Here is a 12796-nt window from a genome sequence, read left to right on the forward strand (position 1 = left end):
GACTCGCGTCCTCTGTGGATTTGTTACCTGGGGTTATCTGAACCCAAAGCTATGGTAATTATTCTGTTTTCCAGGTGGTGTCAAGAAATAAATCAGTGGGGGACACAGCACCTCCGTCTGATGAATGATTGGTACACATGAGGGCTTCTGCCCAAAAATCTTTGTTTTTCTTAAGTACAAAGCACACATCAAAATGCAATAGTCTAGAACAATGCTACTCAAAGTGGTGGTCCGCGGACCGGTGCCGGTCTGCAAGCCATCGGCTGCTGGTCTGCACGCACAGTGGGGAAAAAAAAATGCCGGTCCCCCACATCAGATAGCTTGAGAAGCACTGGTCTAGAACACACCAGAATATAGTTTTACCCAAAGTCTGAGGTGGTGAGTGGCAGCAACAGGTTTCCAGTGTCCAGCATTTCTCCTAGCTGCTGGGGAGTTTTATGTCAGTGACTCCAGGCTCATGGACAATCCAAACTTCTCCAAAGTACACTCTCTAACTAAAGTCTTTATAGGTTTTTCTCTGAATCAAGCACATAACTCATAATGGACTCTGCTATTGCTGTGGAGATTTTTAGCCTATTAAATAATAATTCATTATTCTACTTATCAGCAAAGCAACTTCAGCAAGAAACTTATTACAAACACAGACCAAGGTCAGTTATTCACACTTCCTCCCCCTTTTCATGAATCTGTCCTTGTTAGTAACACTGCAATTGTGCAGATGTTTTTGTTATGTCTGCCTAAGCCAAGGCCAGATTTTTCCTGACCCTGGTTTTCTTGTTTCCATCTTATGGTGGCTGAGTAGTAAATCCAATTCTCTCCTAACAAATTGGGCACAGAGGAAGACCTGTAATTCACACAACGAACAGTGGGTTACATCAGGACATTTTTTCTTCAATATGGACAGTCTCCCTAAGCATGTTCGTATAACCATGTTGACCAGTCCTCCTTCCTATCACCTCTCCATCTGATGGGACTTGCAACATTGCATTTTCCATGTGCTTCCTGTTTAATAGTGTGGATTGGAACTTCCGCTCACCCTTTCTTGATGTTTTATTTTTTTCGAATAATTATTTGTTATGAGGCTGCTCACTTAATAGAAGATTCTCTTTTTTTATCTTGATTTTTTTATTACAGTTATTTACATTCTTTGGAAGAGTTGAAGATCAAACACAGAACAGGATCAGAGAAATTATGGAAATTAGCCACTTAAGGAGACTTGGTAAGAATGTTAATAGAATTGAGGAAGGAAAACATCAAGTAATAAAAACGAAACCCATGCAACTTGCAATATAAACATCAAAAGAGAGCTGGTTTGGAAATGATAATGAGGCATGCTTAGAATAAATGTAGACCAGTCTAGGGCTGGTGTGATCCAAATAGTGCCAAGAGGTTGTGTAATTTACATTGTATCCGAGTTTCTCTATAGCTTTTCATCCAGGCGAATTCAGTATTTTGATGCTTTCGTGAACATGTGTGGGAGTGTTGAGATGAGGATGGGAGGGAAACGAGAAGAAAATGGCTGCAGGACACCTCTCACATGCCACCTGTCAGTGGCAGTTCCTGACTAAAAAAGCAACACTGCAGTCCAGTCTCCAGCTCTGTCATTCTGATACAAAGGTAAATTTCATCTCCAGATACTCCAGGTAGACACCTTAACCTTAATCTGGGCAATGTAATCCCTTCCAATATATTTTTATACATATAGTAGTCAATTCTGCTTTGGGTCACAGCAAGTTGTGATGTCTAATTCTAAATCATAAAAGACAGAATCCTTGGTCCTCAAGATGTACATATGTGTGGGTGTACTTCATGCAATGTAGGCCTGACTTTTGTCTCTCACCAGTGTTGGTCTTTAATGGAGTTACTCTTGATTTACACCCATGTGAGATCAGAATGAGGCTCTGTGTGTTTCTGGGAGGGCTGTTATGGTATAAGAATCTGGCCACTCTGATGTTTCTGATTAATTGGTAGAGAGAGATTTTTTTAAAAACATTTCTGTTCCTAGATTTTACTGTTCAACATCATTTAAACTACAGAAACTTCAAAGCCACAGTGCTGTGATGATGATGTCAGTATTTTATTTTTAAAAAGTCCAGTTTGTTTGTTTGTTTGTTTGTTTTTAAATCCAGTATTGGAGAGCTTGAAGAATCTGCTTGACTATGGAGAATTGGAAGCCTTCCCAGGCAAGTGTTGTAAACTTCTGCTATCTAAGCAATCATCAAGACACAGATTACAAGCCTTATGACTGTAAAGGTAATATTTAAATATGAACCAGGTTTAACCGATGCAGTACTATTTTCCAGGACCTCCAGACACATAGCTCCAGCTCCTCTGTTGCTGCTTATAGCTTTGTCAAGCTGTAGCAGTGAAAACCACCCAGAACTTTATTTTCATGGCTGCTTACAGGGTTCTGAATACCAACAATGATATTGTCATGCATAAGATGCTCTGCTGCTCCTTGGAAAAGCTATGAGGAGCAACAGAGTCAGATCCTGGACCAGCTTACTGGGGAAGAAGGCTCGAAATGGAGGTTGGGAACAGTAGAGAAATAGATATATCACTCACTCATCTCAGTTGCTAGAAGTGTCTGGGGTGAGAGTGGAAAGAAAGAGAATTCTCCTTTTCCCTTTTGGCAACCAGAGGGATTGGGATAGTTGGAGGGCTTGGAGCTTCAAAAATATCAGAAATTTGCTACATGGGGGGATGATCTGGAAGACAGACTAAGCCCTGAGTATAGTTGAGGGGAACCACTATTAGCATCGTCTTCTTTCTAAAAATTGGGCCTGGGGTAGGATGTGTTGACTTTTTTCACATGGATCATGAGTCCTCCATCTTCTTCACCGATTTCTGGCTAGTAGGTGTATTCTTCTGGCTAATATCTGACTGGTTAAATTCTAATCCCGATGTATGAAAGGATATGAGTGATAGATTGTATACACGAGAGAAATATGGTATTTAAAGAAAGATGTTATGCATAGAAGGAGGGAGAATATATAAAGGAGGAGATAGAGAACACAATGTACAGAAAGAAAGAGAGTTAAGTGAGGTGCGGGGGAGAAGGAAAAGAGGAAACAGATGTTTAAGGCAGCACAGGAAATGAAATGCTATGAGCCTGATGTTCACAAATGCTGAGTATCCACTCACCAAATGAACGGTTTCAGAGTAGCAGCCGTATTAGTCTGTATTCGCAAAAAGAAAAGGAGTACTTGTGGCACCTTAGAGACTAACAAATTTATTTGAGCATAAGCTTTCGTAAGCTACAGCTCACTTCATTGGATGCATTCTGTGGAAAATACAGTGGGGAGATTTATATACATAGAGAACTTGAAACAATGGGTTACCATACACACTGTAACGAGAGTGATCACTTAAGGTGAGCTATTACCAGCAGGAGAGCGGGGGGTGGGAAAAAAAGTCAATGTGAGTGATAGGTGCTCAGCAACTGGAAATCAGGCCCCAGGAGTTATTCCAGGAAAGAAAAGTTGGCAAGAAGCCAGGAAGGGAAAGAAAGTACAAGAAGGCAAGAAATGTGTAGAAAATTACATGTAAAAATATACAGAGTAGAAGGTGGACTGAAAACATGTTATAGTTAAGTATGGTACATACTAAGCAGCATCTAGCTGTTTATTCCTTTAAATTGGAGGGGACTCAGCACTACAGCAGGCTTAGGCCTGTTTTGTAGTTTTTCAAACCCTGCAGTATCACTTCTTTTAAGAACCTCTAAATTAGCAGTTAGCAAGATAAACATAATGTCACATGGAGTTCCCAGGAAAGTTGTCCATGGTTTAATTGAACTAGGAGAATCAATAGATTGTTTTTTCAAGTAACTTCAGTGCATACTGAAATGAATATATGTTGCTGTTCCACAATATTTCTAAGTGTAGCCATGATCTGTATACGATGCTCAGAATTTTGAAAATAAGTCAATAATGCAGAGTTGTTAAGTCATAGAAATTAGGCAGGAATACGAAATAGGTCTTTTCCATGTCAATCTCCATTCTATGCAAAGTTGTTTCCTATTGTACATTTTCTAGAACTCAGCCATGCTCCTAAATGTGTTACCCTGACTTTATTCTCACAAGTCACCATGGTATTCAGATGATCTGCTACTGATCAAACAGGAGGGCAAACTGCTAGAGCACTGGTTGCAGAAGTCCTGTTCTGAGGCTAACAAATTGTGACAGAGTTTTAAAAATTCTTATCATGGCTGTGCTGCAGGCAAAGAAAAATGTCTTCCGCACTCCAGCATCCAGATCTGGTTAATGCAGGTTGTTTTCATCTGGGACAGTGTAGAGTATTTCTCAATGGGAAATTTGCAAATTATTTTGCAAATGAGATCACTCCGCTTCAGACCAAACCATCTGTCTGCTTGGTAGCAGAGTATGTGTGGCAGGGAAAATGCAGAATCCAAATGTCAGCCGGTGTTTCTCACTGAGGCTCTGGGACATGTGAGTTAGGTCCATGAGCTTTTTTCCTAATGAACACCAGTTGAGCTGCTGGTGCCACCATTAGAGCTGTTAACATATGGCTGTAACAGGGCAAAACTCCAGCTTCTCTGTGAACACAGATCTGTAGGGAGAGTTGACTCACCCTTACTTGGCCACCAAGCCTTTGCCCTCCGTTTGAAAGATGAGCCTGATTTTTAAAGGTCAGCTGGAGCTATGCATGCACATCGATGGGAACTGTGGCTGTTCAGCCACTCTGACAATCAAGCCCAGTGTAAATAGATGCAGGGAGTATTGAATTCCACAACTGTCTGTTCCCCAATTCAGCCAAAGATACAGGTCTTTGCTGTAATTCATTGTTACTAAACTGAAAGTGGCAAAAGTGGGATACTTCAGTGAGACAAATTGTGCGCTATGTTTGTGTTTCATTGTGTGTTAACCCTCCTTCAACAGAGGAATCATAGCCGTCTCACACTGAATCACACTGTCTCAGGCATATACAGACCTGGGTAGGAGGATCATGGATCCCAGGCAGTAAGAACAATAATTTACAGTTTGTATCGGATGAGAAGTTCCCTGGGGGGCAGAGAATCCCAACAACACTTATTGCTTAGTGTTTTCTTTGGTGGATTGGGTGTGGTTTTTCATGATATCACTTGCTGAAACAATACTGCGCAGTCTTTATTTAAACCTGTGTTTTTTTCCATCAAAAATGTCCAACAATATGTACAGTATAATATAAGTAAAGACATTTTTGGTACTGGTATTGCTCAAATACCTTAGGATTTTTTCCTAATCCCCTAGGTGTCTAAAAATATACAAACATTACAAAGTCAGCACATGAAAAGTTTCCAGGCAAGTCTTTGGAGATCTAAAATCTGTTTGTGAAGTGACATTCATTCTACCACAGAGAGAAATTTATTGAAAAGAAATCAAAGGAATAACAGTTTGTAATAAAGAAACATGTTTGCGGTTCTAAAATGTAATGCTTCATACTTCTCTCAAGGCTTGCTTGTGGCAGAAAACCTGTGTTGTCCATTTTGTTTCAATAACTCTATGCTACAGTGGAGCATAAGTGAAATGACTTTCTCCTTGAAGGAAAACCATAGTCATTGGGGTCCATGGGTGGGATCCCTGAAAGTACTTAGATGCCTAAGTCTCTGTTTTGGCTCCTTTGCAATCCACAAACCTTCCACCAGACCCTATAGGCACCTAAAGTCACTCAGCACGTAAGGTTTCAGGGTAAAATTTCCCCAGATGTCTGTGTTTCTACATCTGAGCACATGTACTGTTGCCCCTGTCGATCTCCCACCTAAGCCCCAGAGTGATCCACAAACCAGGGGAAGACAGGCATTCCATGCAGGGTCTGATTTGGTAGGGGCCCTTTGAGCGTACCTACTGGACCAGATCCCATTCAAAATTCAGCAGAAGGAAGTGCTGTTGCCACTCACCTTAACTTTTAGCCCAGTGGCTAGAGCATGCACCTGGGATGTGGGAGACCCAGGTTCAATGCCGCCCTCTCTACTAGATGGGGAGAGAGGATTTGAACAGAGGGCTCCCACCTCTCAGGAGGGTGCTCACACCACTGAGCTATGGAATATTCTAATGTAGGGGTCCCTCCATCCCTCCTGTTGAAGCTGTTCCACTGTGGATAAATAATGAAAGAGTGGTTGGAGCAGGGAGACTGCACTAGGGTGACCAGATGCTAAATACAAAATATCAGGACTGCCGCAGGGGGAGCGCCTTTTCAGTTGTTACACTCACCCGGCACGTTTGGTGGCGGGAAATAAATATTGCCAGCGAAGAAAGAAGTACCCACCACCAAAATGCTGCTGAAGCCCGTCAGCGACTGAAGTACCTGCCACCGAAGTGCCGCCGAAGACCCGGACGTGCCGGGTGAATGTAACAATTGAAAAAGCGCTCCCCCTGCCTGTCACTGCCGCCTAAGAGGGGGGGAAAAAAGACACGCCCGAAACAAAATATCAGGATAAATGGCATTCCTACCATGCTTCGGTCGGGACGCAGGACAAACTGCTCAATATCGGGACAGTCCTGATTTTATCGGGATGTCTGGTCACCCTAGACTGGACTGGGGTCTCCGACCTTCCCACTGGGTGCCCTAACCACTGGATTACAGAATCATTCATTCTCTATCTGTGTCTCTGTCTCTGGCCCAAAGAGTATTTAAGAATTTATCCACAGTGGACCTGTCATTGGCCCAGCAGTCCAACACTCGGGGAGGCTCTAGGCTTCCTGTCCTCACCTCACCATTCCTCAGGTGCCCCCATAAGAATCAGGTACAATCTAACCTGTCACACTTAAATCTCACTAATCTCTGGCTCCTGGATGGGGAAAATGAGTGGGTGAGTATAAATTTTTATCTGTATATTATTTTCATGGAAGAACAATTACAGGTATTTTTTAACTTCTTTGAATAAATTTCCCATATAATCCTCACACTTAATATGATTATCCTATTTGTATGCCTGTATCATTTCTGTATCTGAAGTTAGGAATTGACTATGTATCAAGTGGGTTTACACCTGGAGAACACCTACCTGACAGAATGCAATCCGTCTGGATGGGCCATTAGGGAGAGCAACAGGTCTTTAAAGTTGCTAATCTCCCACCTTCCTGAGAAATTTCCTGGGATGCTACAAACAACCTTTGACTCATGGCTGCTTTGACACTGCAGGGTCATGTGAACATGTCACCTGGTACTGGACATGATAGAATACCAGTATTTTTCCGGGGTGGGACCACTCTGGAAAAGAAAGGGTTCCTTCCATATTTAAAACCTATTTAAGGCCAAGGAGTGACTTAATCAGTGTTCATTCTCCACTGAATCCCCACCCAGGATGACTGCTGGAAACATCTAAGAAACAAAGACAAAAGAGGGTGGGGGAGAGACGGACTGAGCCTAGGCTCGGAAAGTGTCTGGCCTGTGAAAGAAATACCTAGAGTTTTAAGCTGCAAGCAAGAGCAGCTTGCCTTCAAGAACCTCTGCAATTTGTCTAAAACAACAGTTAAGGTGAGAAATTACTACTTGTAACTAGTTTCTTTAGTGTATTAAGCTTAGCTTGTGTGTTTGTTTTATTTACTCAGTAATGTGCTTTGATCTGTTTGCTAACCCTTATAATCACTTAAAATCTATCTTTTGTAGTTAATAAACTTGTTTTTGTTTTCTCTGAAACCAGAGAACTGGGGGGCAAAAAGCTGTGCATTTCTTCTTCCACATTGAAGGAGGGAGCAAATTTTATGAGCTTACCTGTACAGTTCTCTCTGCAATGCAAGACAGTACAATTTGGGGTTTACACTCCAGGGAGTGTGTGCACTTGAGTGCTGGGCAATTCCCTGAATCCTCCCATGCAGAACTGATTTCAGTATCTGTGTCTTTATGCAGCTGGGTGTGTCCCTAGCTGTGTGTGTGCTGGAGGATGCTTGAGGGCCTGGCTCAGCAGGACAGTAAGGCAGCACAGGCTGGTGGAACAGGTGGGCTCAGTGGTACCCCAGTACATCATGTGGCACCCTGTGTGTGTGGGGGGGGGGGCGGGGGAAACCTGTCACAGTCTGCATAAGTAAAGAAAAATAGCACAATGCAGTCAGTCACACAAGTCTTTCTAAGGAACCAAATAGCACTCCCAAATTATAAAATCAAAAGACAAAGGGAAGAATCAATAAAACTACTTGATATAATAGGTCACCTCCAGAAGAGGAAAAGGTTTTGCTGAGAACAGAAACATGATTTCTAAGCAAAACGCATGTTTTTATATGTAAGAGGAATAAAATAACTCCAAGCCAATCAATATAAGATCATACAGAGAATTCTTTAACAAATAACAGGATTGAAGATAGGTGCTTTTGAAAATTTTACCTCAGTGAGCACATGGCCCATTTTTAGAAGTGATTTATGCACTTGGGTCCAGATTTTTAAAAATGGGTAGGCATTGATATACTCAAAATTGTAAAGTGATTTAGATGGCTAAATTCTATTTTCAAACATGACATAGGCAATTAGGAGCCTAAGTCTCAGTGAAAAAGATATGTTTAGTCATACCAGTTATTGGGCTCAATACAGGGTAACTGGGTGAAATGTAATGGCCTGTGAAACACAGGAGATGAGATTAGATTAAGTGATCTAATGGGCCATTTTTGCTTTAAAAATCTATGAATCTGAGAAAGTACAAAGTCTGTATCAGATGGGAGAGTGCCACCAACTGATTCACTATTAGGTGCTGCAGACAGTGGTAATAAGTGTTCCTTTCTTGGAGCTGATCAGCAAACAGGTCCAAGCCCCAAATTACCCTGGATTGGGTGTAAAAAGCCATGCTGCAAAGCCATATTTAAGTTATTGTGTCTTCACTGATGCTGTACTCTCCCATGTGTGTCACAAGGACTTCTGAGGGCATATCCCAAAATTCTTTGTGCTGCAGTAAGATGAGTTGCTCAATCATTTTCCCCCCAGTGAATTGTGGGAGAATTTGTCCTTCTGGGCACAAAGGGGAATTGTGGAATATCACTGGAGGACTATCAGCACTGGAATGATTTAGCCTGTGTCCTCAGTGCTAAACGGGTGGATTACCAGCCCAAATGAAAGCTTTAGGTTTCAGGTTTTAGCCTACAACCTCAAATAAGCCAGCTAGCCCAGGTTGAAAGAGTTATTAAAAGTGGGTGAGTGAGTTTTGTGTGTGTGTGTGTGTGTTGGGGGAGGGAAGGGGGTTGGGGTAACAGGAGTAAAGTGCCCAAGTTAACTCCACAGTGAAGACACACCCTAAATACTGACCGAACCTATCCTTGCTTAGTTTAAGTGATCACAACATACAGTGTTACAATTTGTGCTAGTTATGGAGTAAAATGTAGTGTTGTACGTAGTACAGTAAAGTTAAGAATTCTAGGATCATCCTAGTATTTAAAATACCAGCTCACTTCAGAAAAGGGTAAATGGTAAATTCTGAATACTGTTGAATCCTGCTGGTTTTTGGCCTCAAACCCCCAAACTTTAGCAAAATAGAGAACACTCACACTGGGACATGTTGTGGAGTGTGAACTTTGCAAGAATGCAGATCAAGCATATCAGTCTTGCTGGACTAATGCCTACAAAATTCATGGCATAAATAGAGAACAAGTTAATTGCTCCTACTGCACCTGGATCTAAACAGAGGACGAATACATCAGAAAAACCTGTATCCAAGCAATGAGTTTCTCAGAGCTGTCTAGGGGGACTTTGATACACATCTTCCATGAATGTGTTTAAAATTAATGAAAGATGAGTCTAAATCCCTGAGACTGTTTTGAAAATCTCAGTCAAGAGTTGATCAGCTAAACTCTGATGTCATCCACATCTGCCTAGTCTAGTTCTGTTGGCATGAAATTTGGTTGTCTGGAGAAAGATCAAGATGTGAGGATCTCCATTATTAAGATTTCACTGAAACACAATGAATTAGATATAGGTTTATTTGATGTTAAAGGATGGCTGCAATTGCTGTCTATCTGGGGGAATGGGGAGATTTGGGGGTAAAGTGAAAAAATAATCTACACTTTGCTGGAAGCAGGTGGGTCCATATTTGGACTTTTCAAGTTCTTGTGCATCAGGATGTGCTAGAGGCTAGATTTTCATAGTACAGGTAGTAGACTGTGGCGGTTTGTGCCACCACCCCCCAAAAAGGCTGGATCTAACAACATCTAAGTGCCAGTTATTTGTGTTTTGCTTTGCTCATGCAGCAGAATGTGTTGAAGTTTCTGATCATGTAGGATCCAGAAGATGTACTATTGGTTTTGCTTGGCCAATATCCTCCAGATTGTACAAAGACTGTGGAATTTGGTGAACTGAAATTAAAAATGAAGGATCCAAGTAACAGGTATATTTTCCTGGTACTATTGGGTGGAGATGCACCAGGGTCAATTTTTTTCCACTAATGCAAGATACCGCGGCACTTGTGGTCTATTAATATCGTACCGTACACTTTGGGTTGTGGGAGGGGCCAAAAATTGATCCAGGTTTTTATGGTGCTTTTTTTGTCTACATCAGAATCGTGTGTGTGTGGTAGGAAGGGCTAAATTTATTCTCTATTCATGCCATGGAATTTGGGGCGCGAGGGCCAAAAATTGGACGACTCAGGCAGGATACCTGGGTCGATCCATTTTGTGTGTGTGTGTCGCTCATGCTCCAGGTTGCCTGCAGATCTAGCTCTTTACCTTTTCCTGGTCTCTTTAATCTCTACCTCTCTAGTTTCCCATTGTCACCTAAGCACAGGAATTCAAAAATTCCAGCAGCAACCCCCTTCATCCAGCCCCGCCTCTAATCAGCCCGGGATTTAATAACATCCTGGGGGTGGGGAGGAGAGGGCAGATTGAATGAAACTGTCAGAGCAGACAGGAAAGCCCCGGACCGACGGCGGCTGCCCCCTCTTGCTACATGGCTGTATGGGTACGGCTTGGCTTTTGACTTCGCCGCTGTCTCAAGGGTTAAGGGGAGGGGATATCATTCCCTCTCCTGGGCCCTAGCCAGAGAGAGAGAGAGCCTGCCTCCCCATAACTCCCTCCCTGGCTTCGCGTCGATGCTCATTTCTCCAGCTGGCACAGGAGTGTGAGCCGCTCCTCCCTGATTGTTATCTGCGCGGTGCCCTCCTTGGCCAGGAAAGGCTGCAAGCTCGAGGCTGTGTCAGTCAGAAAGGGGGCAAAGCTGGGAAACTCCGGTCGCCGCTGGGAGCTCATCTGTGTGCCTCTGCTCCACGGGGTTACTGGTGAGTACAGGGGCTTCTGGTTGGGACAAGCCAAAGTTCCCCAGGTTTTAAGGTCTGCTGCGTGGTGGGTTCTGATCTGCATTTCGGGCGCCCTTAAAACCCACCACCGCAGTCTGTCATCGCCCGGCGCCGTGTAGCTGAGCTTTCCCATCGGCTGAGCTGTTGGAGTCGTGGGTTGGTTGGTTGGTTTGCTTTTAAATACTTTGATTCTTCATAATCTTGCACGCGGAGCGCTGAAATCCACCTCTCTCCCACGCCCGCCCGCCTCCCTAGCCGGTGGGTTCGAGGCCAACCCATACGGTTTAGGCGCTCTGTTTCACAAGGGGGGATGCCCGGGCGGCTCCCAGCTCGGGAGTGGCTCGCTCCTGCCGAGCGTGGCGCTTTGGCTTCCTTGCCGGGAAGGTTTGTGAAGTGCCAGCTGAAGAAAAGTCTCCCCGCGGGGGAAGTGTTGAAGTCCGGCGCAGGTGCGGCTCTCGGCGCCCGGGATTGATACGGGGAGCGATTAGAGCAGGCACTGAGCTGCTCCGGAGCCGGGGGGCAGACCCTTCCTTCCCTAGCCTGGAAGGGAAGCAGGTAAGTGCTGGGGAGGAACCCAGGGCGGTACTGTTGCCTGTTGGTGTGGTCCCAGGTCGTGCTGTGCTACCGGATAATTTACACCGGGGGAGAGGACCTGATTCCCCTGCTCTCCCCACGTCGCTGATCAGATGCTTTCCGCTGATCCTGAAACGACGGAGAAGGAGCGCGGAGCAGTGCGCTCTTCTGGTTACAGCCAGCCACATGTGCTTTCGGTTCCATTCGCGTCCGCAAAAATCCCACAAACTCGGCTGCCAGCATTATTCTGTGGCATTTGCGGGAACGATTCTCTTGGCTCTAAAACGTGCCCACGGACAGCTCCTTCCTCAGGTTGAATTAACATTAAGATTATCGCAAGTCTACATCAGGCTGACTGTGAGCAGAGACTGTATTTCGAATCGAACTTCCCACAGGCCTTAAGAGTAGAAAAATGGCACAGCAGGTTTGTAGTCCGAATTGTTTGTTTCTTCAAAAAAATCAATATCTTAAGCAGATCCATTCTGTGACAAAGTGCTTTAAGGATGTATGTTATGTTCCCCCTAGTTACCATTTTTTAAAAAAAAATCTCTAAGAGCTGTCATAAATGGGTGCGGCTCTTGGGTCAGTAGCACACCCAGGAAATCAATAAATGTATAAATGTGTGTATGGAAATTGAGAGCACAGGAAACAATGGTTTCAAAGAAAGTATTACAGTTTACTGGGGGGGGGGGGGGAATACTATGTTCCTCTTCATGTAGAGTTAAAAACATATATTGTATTCACCTAATGGCTCAGATTCTCTATCCTTTCACTAAAAAGTGGATTTTCCAGACAACTGATTATTGCCTAAGTCCATCATGGTTCACAGATCATTGAATCAAAAGATTTGTAACACTTATTACCATCCTTTCGGCAGCAGTTAGGTGCTAGCACACATGTAGTCTGGGTTCATGTAATTAAAAATTCTTTTGAAAGGTCACATGAAAAAAGTTACCCTTCAGGTGGTGGGGAAGGGTGGCTCAGTTGGTTCTAAAATAGGGCTGATGGCCCAGTGTT

The 12796-nt window shown here is 43.6% G+C and overlaps 1 protein-coding gene across 3 annotated transcripts in view; it reads left to right on the forward strand.

The window, feature by feature from the left end:
• The first annotated feature begins 10794 nt into the window (after positions 1–10794).
• PKIB (cAMP-dependent protein kinase inhibitor beta) overlaps positions 10795–12796 on the forward strand; it is a 104721-nt gene continuing 102719 nt past the window's right edge. The window contains exon 1 of one of the 3 annotated variants that reach the window (XM_074948330.1): positions 10795–11188. The gene's annotated coding sequence lies outside the window, so the exon portion shown is untranslated. Of the gene's footprint in view, positions 11189–11434; positions 11762–11892; positions 12204–12796 lie in introns of those variants that run through there. The other 2 variants (XM_074948331.1, XM_074948332.1) reach the window with 2 other exon arrangements.

Source organism: Natator depressus, chromosome 3 (genome assembly GCF_965152275.1).
Source record: "Natator depressus isolate rNatDep1 chromosome 3, rNatDep2.hap1, whole genome shotgun sequence".
Lineage (NCBI taxonomy): Eukaryota > Metazoa > Chordata > Testudines > Cheloniidae > Natator > Natator depressus.